Source organism: Furipterus horrens, unplaced genomic scaffold, assembly GCF_987537825.1.
Source record: "Furipterus horrens unplaced genomic scaffold, mFurHor1.1.pri manual_scaffold_1, whole genome shotgun sequence".
NCBI lineage: Eukaryota > Metazoa > Chordata > Mammalia > Chiroptera > Furipteridae > Furipterus > Furipterus horrens.
The window spans coordinates 183,478,769-183,490,244 of NW_028327171.1; the positions used below are offsets into that span (position 1 = coordinate 183,478,769).

The 11,476-nt window shown below is 33.3% G+C and overlaps 1 pseudogene; it reads right to left on the reverse strand.

Annotated features, from left to right (window-relative positions):
• The window catches only part of LOC150022415 (glyceraldehyde-3-phosphate dehydrogenase pseudogene), a 50,661-nt pseudogene extending 46,491 nt beyond the window's left edge, over positions 1-4,170 (reverse strand).
• Positions 4,171-11,476: the final 7,306 nt, after the last annotated feature.

Sequence of the window (11,476 nt, forward strand, 5' to 3'; positions counted from 1 at the left end):
AGCCACTGAATGCAATATGCAGACATCGTTTTGGCTTAATTCAGACCTACAACAACAATAATAATAAAATTATTAAAACAATATTAATATGGCCTGTGATTAAATTTATTTTTTAAGTTGATGATAATGTCAAGGATATATGTAAAAATGACCATCTTAGTAAGAGACACATAGAAAAATATTTAACAGGTAAAGTAACAAAATTTGTGAGATTAGATTATTTTAATAATCCAGCAAACAAGAAAAACTGGGGAACTTAAAGTGGCAGAAGGTAGGTGACATAATTTGGCAAAATGATGATAATCATAGGAGTTGAGTAATATTTGTGTAGATATTAATCATATTATTCTCTCTACTTTTGTGTATTTGATAATTTCCATACATTTTTAAAGGAAAATGCAATATTAATGGTTTTAAAAATAATTAAACTGACTTATGCTCACATTAGTACAATATGAGGATTCTTGTTATCCTACATCCTCTCCTTACTTATTACCTCAAGATATATATTTTAGTGAATTTGGTATATGTTTAATAATATTTCATCTTTCCTTTAACGTTTACTTCACTGGCTAAACATGTATTCTTATGTTTATTGATCATTTGAGTTTTCTCTATGTGAAATATTTATATGTTATACTTTCTATTTGATTGAATTTTTCTTAATGCTATTGAATTGTTTTTGGTATATTTTGTGTATTGCTCGGCAATTATATTGAGTCCACATATCTTCTTTCATTTGGTACTTACTTTTTTACATCATTTAGGTTATCTTTTATGTATAATTAAAAAATTAATATTTCTTATATTTTCCAAGAAAAACATCCCCCAAATTATTTTCTTCAAATAATGTACCATTTTGTTTATCTGGATTTTATTTTGTATAAAATTTGAGATGGAAATCTAAATTGTTTCCCCAAATTGATAATTCAGAATCTGATGGACAGAATTATCCTTTAGTTCCTTACTGATATGCAGTATGACTTCTTCCACGTACGGATTTCCAAATCATGTACAGATTGGGTTCTATTGGCATAGTTGCTCCACGGGGATGTTTGGACATCTCTCTGCAGCTACTATACACTGAATCACTGGGGCTTTACCACAAGCCGTAATATATGCTTGTGTACATTCCCTGGGCAATTTTTTAAAATTGTCTTGTGTATTCTTGGCTCTTATCTTTCCTGTGAACTTTAGGATCAAATTGCCAAGTTCCATAAAACAACTGCTGGTTTTCTGATTGCACTTGTATAGAATTTATAAATTAATTTGGAAAACTTTGCCATCTGCATAACATTAAGCCTTCCAATTCACATGCAGACATGTATATCTCTTTATATATTCAAGCTTACTTTATGACTTCAATAAATATTTACAATTTTCTCCATAAAAACTTTTGTGTTATTCCAGATTTGTTAAAGCATTACTTACATTTCTATTGCTAGGGTGAATGATGCATGTGTAAGAACATTATTAATTTTTCATTCTCATCATATTGTCATCAATTTCATTAAACTATCTTAACTCTAGTTTTTTTTTAATTAATTATATTTTATTTTCAAGGTAATTTGGGTCACACTTTCTTGTTTAATTGCATATCTCCTGACTTTGTTGAATACTAGATATTTTTTGATAATATATTAACAACTCTGGATTTGGTTTTTGGCTTTTCACAGCCTGGATAGTTGTTGTTTGTGTGTTTGTAATATTGCCTAAACTAACTCTGTAAATTCTGTCTCCCAGTAATGTAGGGGTATTGATCTGTGCTCAAATTTTTTGTTTGGTTTTATGAGTGAGCCATTGTTCCTGCATCAGCATATCTTAGATATCATCTAAAGATTGTCCAGAGTTTATACTAAAAAACTTTATGCTTCAAGCCTTGGTTAATGGATTTTTGGTTTTAAAGGTGCATTCAATCTGCCTCACTTTTTAAGTTCTGTCAGGCTCTCTCTTGACCCTTTGGGGTGTCTCTTGGCCCTGCTGCTCTTGTGGACCATATGTGGGGATAGTGTGTGTTCACTGGTCACTTGTGTATTTCATTTTTACAGTTTCTGGTGGATACTGAATATGTGGTGAATTTATTTTGCTCTCTATGGTTGTCTCACCTCCCAAAATTCTCTGTAAAGCCACAGTTAGTCTGCTGACTGTCCCTGTTTCCTTGCTATTGAATTGACTCTTTGACAACAGTTAAATCAAATGGGGCTCTTGCAGCAGTGGCAGTGAATCTGCTAGTATTCACGGCTTGCGTGGGTTGGTCGAAGTACCGTGATGACAGAACTCAGGCTGTGGGTAGGGAGAAAGGGAAGCAGCCGTGGGCAAGAATGTCACACATACTCTTCCACTCAAAGCTCATTAACAAATCTGCTTTTCATGAACAAACACTTTTAGGTTTGTTGAAACCCCTGAGTAAATTTGAATGGTAATAAAATTGTTAGTTTTGAATATTTTGCCCCACATTATAGTATGGATTTGTCAACCTTCCTTTTTAAACAAATGGATTTGTCAACCTTCCTACTCCATCATGCAGGAAGTCAGAGCTCTATTATAACTTTTCTATGCTCTATGATTTATAGCACAATCGAATTTGCCAAGTGATTATGTCCTTTTTTGTTCATTCATAAGTGTTTCTAACGTCTCTGAGTCTGTTGTAAGCCCCTGAAACAGCAGGATGTTTTATTTTTCCCTCAATTGTTTATCTTTTCAATGTGGTTTTGACCTAGATTAGCTCTTTTCTGGTCAAGCCAGAGAATCCTTTTAGATAAATAAAATTTGATTTATCTATTTATCAGCTTAAAATGGATTTGAGATATTGCTCAAAAGATTATTTTGTCTTAAGTTTCTTTTACCATGCTAACAAATTCATAATTCTCAGCTCACAGCTCTACCTCTGTCTGCCACAGCTGTCTCACATATTTATATGGCCTTGCTTTTTAATGTACAAATTTATAGTGAACAAACATGGACTTAGTTGTTGGTGACATATTTATTGAGCTACCTGTGATACGTTCCCTGTTCCCGCATTGTTGGACTCCTGTCTTGATACTAGCACATAATTTACTATTTAGTCTCTAGTTCTACATTACAATATTTTTTCTTTTCATGAACAAATGATTCCTATGTAAAATTTGGCTTGTAATAGCTTCACAAGAGAGTGCCTCAGATGATTATTAAGTAATAAGTGACAGAGAAAATGATCTTGAGGTTCTTGTGTGATAATAAATATCTGTCACCCTGATGCTAGTTTCAATGATCTGGAGGGATAATAAGAAAAGAGCTATAGCTATTACTTTTTGACTACTTACTATATTCCAGATGTTATGGTTTAGCTGCATTGTTTTAATTGAATTGTGTAATGTAGTTCTCACAATAAAAGTGTGAAGTAGGTTCTGTTAATATTCACATTTTCAAAGTTAAGTAATTAAGGCATGGAAATTGGGTTTGAAATCTTACTGAGGAGACCAGTATGGCATAGCGCTCATTAATCAAAACAGATGTTCGCTCTATCCAGGCAGGTTGACTTTCCCAGTACTTACAGAACTGATGTTGCTGAAGGGGAATGTCAGGAAAGGGTGAATCAGTATATCATTTAGCAGTGAATGGCAGGTATTTCAAATAATAACAATTAAATAAGGGATTCTTTATTTCACACAACAATAAATCAAGGATCATACCAGCCATAGACTGCATATGTCTTCACGATAATGTGCCCATGCCCTTTTTATCTTCTTGCTTTGCTTGTGGATTTTGGATTCATAATCACAAGATGGATGTTAAATCCTCAGATATCATGCCAGCATTCCCAAGAAGCAGGAGGGAAAACAGTGAAAGGCAAGGGGTCAAAGAGATAGGCTTATACCTTTTATGAAATTAAAAAAAATTTTTTTTCCTGTACATGCTGATTAGTAATACCACTGGCATTAGATTTTTTCCTGATGTGATACAATAGAAAGTGTTCACACACAATTAGATGTTATTTTTTATAATGTAGAGAAAAGATATAACAGTGGGGTTGCCCCAGTGCCATGCAATGTATACACTTTAAGCAGAGACAGAAAGAGCACTCACTGCACCTGTAACAAAGGAAGAAACACCCATACAGGTCATAAACTGGACACGAGCTGCGTGGGCTCTTCTCTCTCGGTAAGGAGGTGTGCCAGGCCCTCGGCCCATTCTTACGTGGCTGAGGGGGTATAGAAATATTGTGCACATGAAACTGCCTTTTCCAATACTTTAGATACTTCTTTAATTTTTATTTAATATTTTATATATTCTAAAGTGTCATTTGGCTGCTTTCTCATTCTTGTCTTTTGTCAATCTCCCCAAAATATTCTTACACATTTTTTTGTTATCGTCACCCACTGCAGAAGATAGATTAGCTATATTCTTCTCTGTCTTCATTTTGATTGCTGAGACAATGTATACTCAGTAATAGTCATCTCTGTGATAATAATATTAAATTGTAATGTTCAGCAAGCAATCCTGCGCTTCAGTTGTTCCATCTGTAAAAGGAAGACTTTGGGATGGACAATCACTAATGATCCTTTCAAATTTAAGTTTTATTAGAACTTATCTTTTCTCTCATTTTCCAAGTGAGGGAACTCAATAGCATAAAAAGATTAATATCTCAAAGACAGTATTAAAGAAAGACAAATACCGTATGATTTCACTCATATGTGGAATCTAATGAACAAACTGGACTAACAAGCAAAATGGACACAGACTCAGAGGTTCAGAGCAGAATGACAGCTCTGAGCAGGGGGTGGAGGTAGAGGGATCAAGCAAAAAGGAGAAAGGATTCATTGACACGGACAACAATGTGGTGATTGTGTGGTGGAGGGAGGTATAAGGGGATAAATGGTAATGGAAAGATACAATGAAAATGAAAGGTAAATACTGATATCTGCTCTCTTAATATCTTTGCCTGAGAACATAAAAGTTTTAAGATTTACTTCTCCAAGTTCCTACAAAATTCTGTTTGGACAAAAAACCCAGATGTTGACAGTTTGGACTAGCTTGTTTCACAGAAGTCACACACATTAGCAAAACTTCTGTATTCATGCACAGAGTTGGAAATGAAGAGCTCCTTTTCCTATTGGGAGGAGTGACATTAGAGACAACAAGCTGGAGACAAAAGGAAAGGCATATTAAGTGGTGGTAATGTCAGACTTCTTTAATGCCTTTAAAAGTAAAATACCACAGACTGAGTAAATCTGAGCAGCATCACCTATGAGCTTTATCTAACAAATACATGTAGAGGACAAGATTCCCACTCACAATGTCTTTGTCTGCACTGAGATGATGATTAACAAAACACTGCTGGGCTGGAGATGTGTAAAGAGCGGATTGCAGCAGGATTCCCAAGGAGTGTTTGAATTGGAATTGAAGATAAGTTCAAGCAGGGAGAGCAGAACAAATGCTTTAAGGATAAACAGAATTGCAGTTTCAAGCAGTGCTCCCTAGATGTGGATTGCTGGGAAACCATGAATAATAGGGTCATTCTTTTTTTATCAATGTTTCAGGTTGGCTAAGACTTATATTGCAGACCCATTACTAACAGTAGGCTAAGTAGATACACTAGAATCACATGGATTTAAACACATAACATAGAATATAAGAATAATTTAAGCAGTGCTAACCTGATGTCTTCTTCTGAACTACTTGTTGAAAAAATCTTTGCTTAATCAGTTGTAAGATAAACACAAAGTCCTGAGACTACTCAGATTCATTATTAGAATGAACAATTTTAAACAAATAGTTGCAAAGTTAGCCATTACAAATCATTCTTTTACACATAGTGTAGTAAGATTTTAATATTTGTAAACTGGGAAACCCCCTGCTAACTAGTATGTTTTATAACCTTAAATCAATTAAATAATATTTTTATGATTTAGATTCCCATTTGATTGAGAATGTTTCTACAACACTTGCCTTAATTGGCTATAATTTTTCATTTTGAAAATATAAAATAAGGTTTACTGTGATTTTAGTATGTACCACACACTAGACCAAATATTGATACTTCATTCATATTTAATCTAAAAACCATTTGATTAAATATGTTCTGTATTTGTTCTCACTTATATGTTTGAAGAAAGTGAGGGTAAGAGAGAATAACTGGTAGTGAATGGTAAAACTGGGTCTAACCTACATCTCTATCTCCAAGATTAATCATCTAGTATTTCATGCAATGTATGAAAGCACCCAAACTATATGCTTTACCAAGCCCAAGAACTCCATGAGTCATTGATTTTTGTCCACTTTATAAATTTGTAATGCAGAAGATTTTAATTATTGACCGATCAACATGAATTTGGAGAGTTTCAACTAATTTTAGCATCTCTAATATATTTCAGAGTTTAGTCCACAATTTTTATTTCATCCCAGCTGAGGATAAGAACAAATCACATTAATTTTAGTCCCCTTGCTTGGACAGTGAAAAGCAGATGGGCTAGCCACTTTGGAGAAAGACATGAACACTGATAATAAGAGGCCATTCTATTTTGAGAGCACAAATTAGTCTTAGAGTGAGACCAGTAGTGTAACTGAAAGTACTTGAGTCATTTATCACATTTTAGGCCTTTGACCTATTGACTTTTTTTTTTATTATTATTATTTTTATTTTATTTTTTTTATGGATCTATTGACTCTTAATTCCAGTCTTACTTATAGGCCTTTTGAATTTATACTTTTAATATTTTAAAATCAGCTTGAGTAAGCTTTCCTATTATTTGCATACAAAATATACTAGTAAGAACTCAGGTTTGATAAGTATCATAGGATAAAATTAGACTGAATTTGAAAGCCAGGCAAAAGTTTATAACTGGTTCTTTAAGAAAATAAAGAACCATATGAAGCTTTAAAAGTGATGATGGCATGATGCAAGATGTTGGTAATACTACTGACATGACGGAATTATACAGGTGAGTATGGTGAGACTTTGGCCTAATGTTAAAGGTAGAAAGTGAATAGAGCTTGTTTTTTTGAGAGAGGAAAGAGGATGAACCCAAGGTGTGATTTTAAAAGAAGATTTTTTATTCATAATAAATGAATATTACTAGCTAAATTCTTGAGATAAAGAAGTAAATGACAAAGATGGACATGTGTTTTTTAGTTTAAATAATTATTAATGTTTATGTAGAGTCTTTCCATGTGTCTATTCTAAGCTCTTACATATCATCATTTCATTTTTAGATGAAAAAACAGAGTATCTTGCCCAAGGCCATGAAGCTAGTGAATGGCAGAGATAGATTTAAAATCCATGTAGATAAATTTCAAGTATAGAGCTTTGGGGGAAAGACTGTGTTACCACAAAATTAAAATGTCTGGAATATATTGGATTTGAGATGATGATGAGGGTCCTAGATATCCAGGACTAGAGTTTAGGTGAATGAATGGTCAAGGTCATAAATAGTCTTAGAACTTCAGATTTCACATCAGTTTAATTATAAAAGCAGTAACCTATAAGTATCACATAAATTTGAAGAGCACTTTTTCAAAACTATTCTTAGCAATACTTCAAGTGACTTATTGAATTAATATTTCTTTTATTTAACTATCAAAATAAACAATACAAATAAAAATATCAAGAAGAAAAAAATGTCAGTGGTGTAGCTCTTATTTGGGTGGTAATAACAAAGAGTATTTCAAACAAGAATAGGGTGGTTGTATGATTAACTTTTGCCAGTTTATCTCACTATTATCTTATTTTTCTGCACCGCTTGGTAAAACTACTAAACATCAAGATATTATCATGTTTTACATATACTCACACAGCTCTCGTTTTTCTGCTCACAATTTAGAGGTTGATCTGTCACACCAAGTTGATTCTTCAAAGATGACTGTACTTTTACTAACTATTTTTTTAGATAAATAATCTCTTGAAAAAGTTGGGAAGTTTAGGTGTGTGATATATTATGTTTCCTCTGTGTATTTTATTCTCAAGTTTACTTTGTAAATCTGGTAGAAAAGAGAAGGAAGTATGTACAACCTTATTGGTTAAGAAAAATGCCTAGAGTTAAGGCAGGGAAAAGCATAATTTCTTACTCTATCAGTTGGAGACATTTTATAGTCTTCTTTTAGGATAATTAGTAAGATTATCAATCTATTATTAATTCAAATTTGAGTTTCATCTGATTTAATCAGATCATCAGATGGAAATCTGAGTAACCTGAGATTTGATTTGGTGGAAAAATAAAAGAAAGAAGGAAAAACAAAGAATAAGAGGCCAAACTTTATCTGTTGTAGACCCACATTCTATGCTGGCTATATCACACTGTCACAATGATTTCAGGACCTATTTTTAGATATGTATATGCACAAATAATATAAATATAAAGTAATAAACTTTATAAAATTAAATGTATACAGTGCACATTATAAAGTATACTTGATTCATGAGAAATATATGACCTTAAGACTGATGTCCTGTCCAAAGTACAATAGTTTCAAGATGCACTCTTCAGACTGTTTCCTTTTCAATGTGTCATTTCAGAAAAATGCAGAGCTATTGCGCTTACATGTAAGCAGCTAAAATATTTAAGCCATTACAAGATGATTATACAAATCTGATAAGTTAACATAATGTCACCAAACAATATTTAATTATTCTATTTCCTACTTTAGATTTATTTAAAATAAATAAATGAAAAAAGGGAATATATTAAACAAAGTATTATCCTTTTTTACATCTCCATTTTTCCCCAGAATAAAGTGGGGGTATTCCATTTTACCCAGAACTAAGTTGAAAAGAACTCCAATCATTCATTTGAAGCAGGCATCATTTGCAATTTAATATTTATGTGCTTTAGGAGAGGATGAATAATAAGCCTTACACTCTCTATAGAAAAACTAATGCAAAAGCTTACTTTTATCTGAGCATAAAAAGAAATATGCAAGAGATCAGTTTAAATGACATAGCAGCTGCCCAGTTAAGTTAAAATAAGTTGAAACATCTAATTTTTATTTAAAATCTCTAAGGGTATGTTTGGATGCAAAAAATTATGTCCCTTTCCTTGTTTTCCGAATACGGATACTCCTTATTCTGCATCATCCAACAGAGTGTTTTACGTAAAAAGGGTACTAATGAGTATGTGCAAGAGAATGAATTAAAATACTTTTGGTGGAGAGAAGATTACTTAGGTCATGTTTCTTCCCTCCAATCCCCACTATCTGCAGATGTTGCCAAAAGCAATTCAATTTGTATTTTATCTGGGGTTACGCACTGCTATACATCCACTCTGGATGGGAGGATGCAGCAAAGGGCTCACTGAGGCACAATTAGACTAATCAAGTTTCCGTTTTTGTTCTTCTATTCCACCTAAAGGGAAAGATGACACCTGCTTTTGCAGCTTCCAAGTGTTGAAATCCTTTCTGCTTTCCTGTGGTTACTATGCATGTTCTCTGGTGGATTAAATGAGGGGAATACATTATAGTTTTAAACTTTGATGCCCCATTAAGATGAATATGCACCTAATGAGCTGAAAAATTGCCAATGCTGCCTCCTCCCACCCCTTCCCCTACTGTCATGAAGAACTGGCTAATCAGGCTGGGAGTGTGTCTTCTGTGTTCTTAAACCACTGACTATGAAATTTGGCTTAAGGATCATTTTCAAGCACGTGTTCTGTTTATTAACAATATAAGCAACAAGTAATGCTTCGATTAATAGAGAAGAAAGAACAGTTTGTCTTTTGATACTGGATGCTGTAGCTTTATGCAATTTGTATGTAAACACAATAGTTAAAAACAATGAATATTATTTGTAAGCTGTATGTATCCCCTCACAGCATTGTCAACCTAGTAAACATCCTTCACACATCTACCTCACCAAAACATATAGAGCATTTTGAAAACAAGCAACTTTTGTCACCTCAGTAACCCTTGTTTATTTAAAAAGCTGTAATATAGCAATTTAAGGCAGTCTGAATTTTAAATATGACCTTGCTGTTTAGGTCAGGAGATATAAGAATGGAGCAATTTCAGGGGACCACACCAGGAGCTGCAGCCAATTATATGTCAGTGTTACTCACTGACATTCCTACCTGCCAAGTGGAGTGCAGCTAGTCATATTCACACTGTGATCTATGACCATGGACACAAAGCTCAGTTTTTTCTGAGAGAAATCTTCTACCAAACAATTGACAGAGCAAAAGCACAGGAAGGAACAGCTGAAAAACATAATAAATAGAATTAAAAATATGTTTTTTAAATAAGAATTTTATAATGTGTAATTCAAAGCAAAATTTCAACTTCTATGTAAGGACATCATTGCAAGAAACATGATATTAATATTAATTCTGAGAAAAGTTTGCTCATAGATCTCTTGCTCTGAGTCCAAGTTGTGTTTTTCTTATTTACTGGCTTTTTACATAGTTAAAAACTAAATGCAAGTACATTAGGTTAGCTACATTATTAATTAAAATAATGCATGTGTTTAAAATGCATGATAAGTACTGAAATAACTTTGTGTCCTTACCACGTGTATAATTTTATTCTTGTTCAAGATTATTAATTTATTTATCTCAAAGAGATAAATTAAAAGAGATAATAGTTTTTTCCCCCACTGGGTCCTGAAATCCCTAATAAGAGTGGGGCTGTGGACAACAAGAAAAATAAAATACCTAGGAATAAACTTAACCAAGGAGGTAAAAGACCTGTACTCAGAAAACTACATAACATTGAAGAAAGAAATTAAAGAAGATACAAATAAATGGAAGCATATACCATGCTCATGGATGGGAAGAATCAACACCATTAAAATGTCCATACTACCCAAAGCAATTTATAGATTCAATGCAATCCCTATTAAAATACCAGCAACATATTTCACAGACCTAGAACAAATACTTCAAAAATTTATATGGAACCAAAAAAGAGCCCGAATAGCCACAGCAATTTTGAGGAAGAAGAACACAGTAGGAGGAATCACAATACCTGATATCAAACTATACTACAAGGCCACGGTAATCAAAACAGTCTGGTACTGGCATAAAAACAGACATATAGATCAATGGAACAGAATAGAGAGCCCAGAAATAAACCCAGGTTCATATGGTCAACTAATATTTGACAAAGGGGGAAAGAACATCAAATGGAGTGAAAAGAGTCTCTTCAACAAATGGTGTTGGGAGAACTGGACAGGGACATGCAAAAAAATGAAACTAGACCACCAACTTACACCATACACCAGAATAAACTCAAAATGGATCAAAGACTTAAATGTAAGCCGTGATACCATAAAAGTCCTAGAGGAAAAAATAGGCAGGAAAATTTCAGATATCCCACGTAGCAACATTTTCACTGATATATCTCCTAAGGCAAGGGAAATAAAGGAAAGAATAAACAAATGGGACTACATCAAACTAAAAAGTTTCTGCTCAGCTAAAGAAAACATCAGCAAGATGCAAAGGAAACCAACCATATGGGAAAATATATTCGCCAATGACATCTCAGACAAGGGATTGATCTCCAAAATATATAA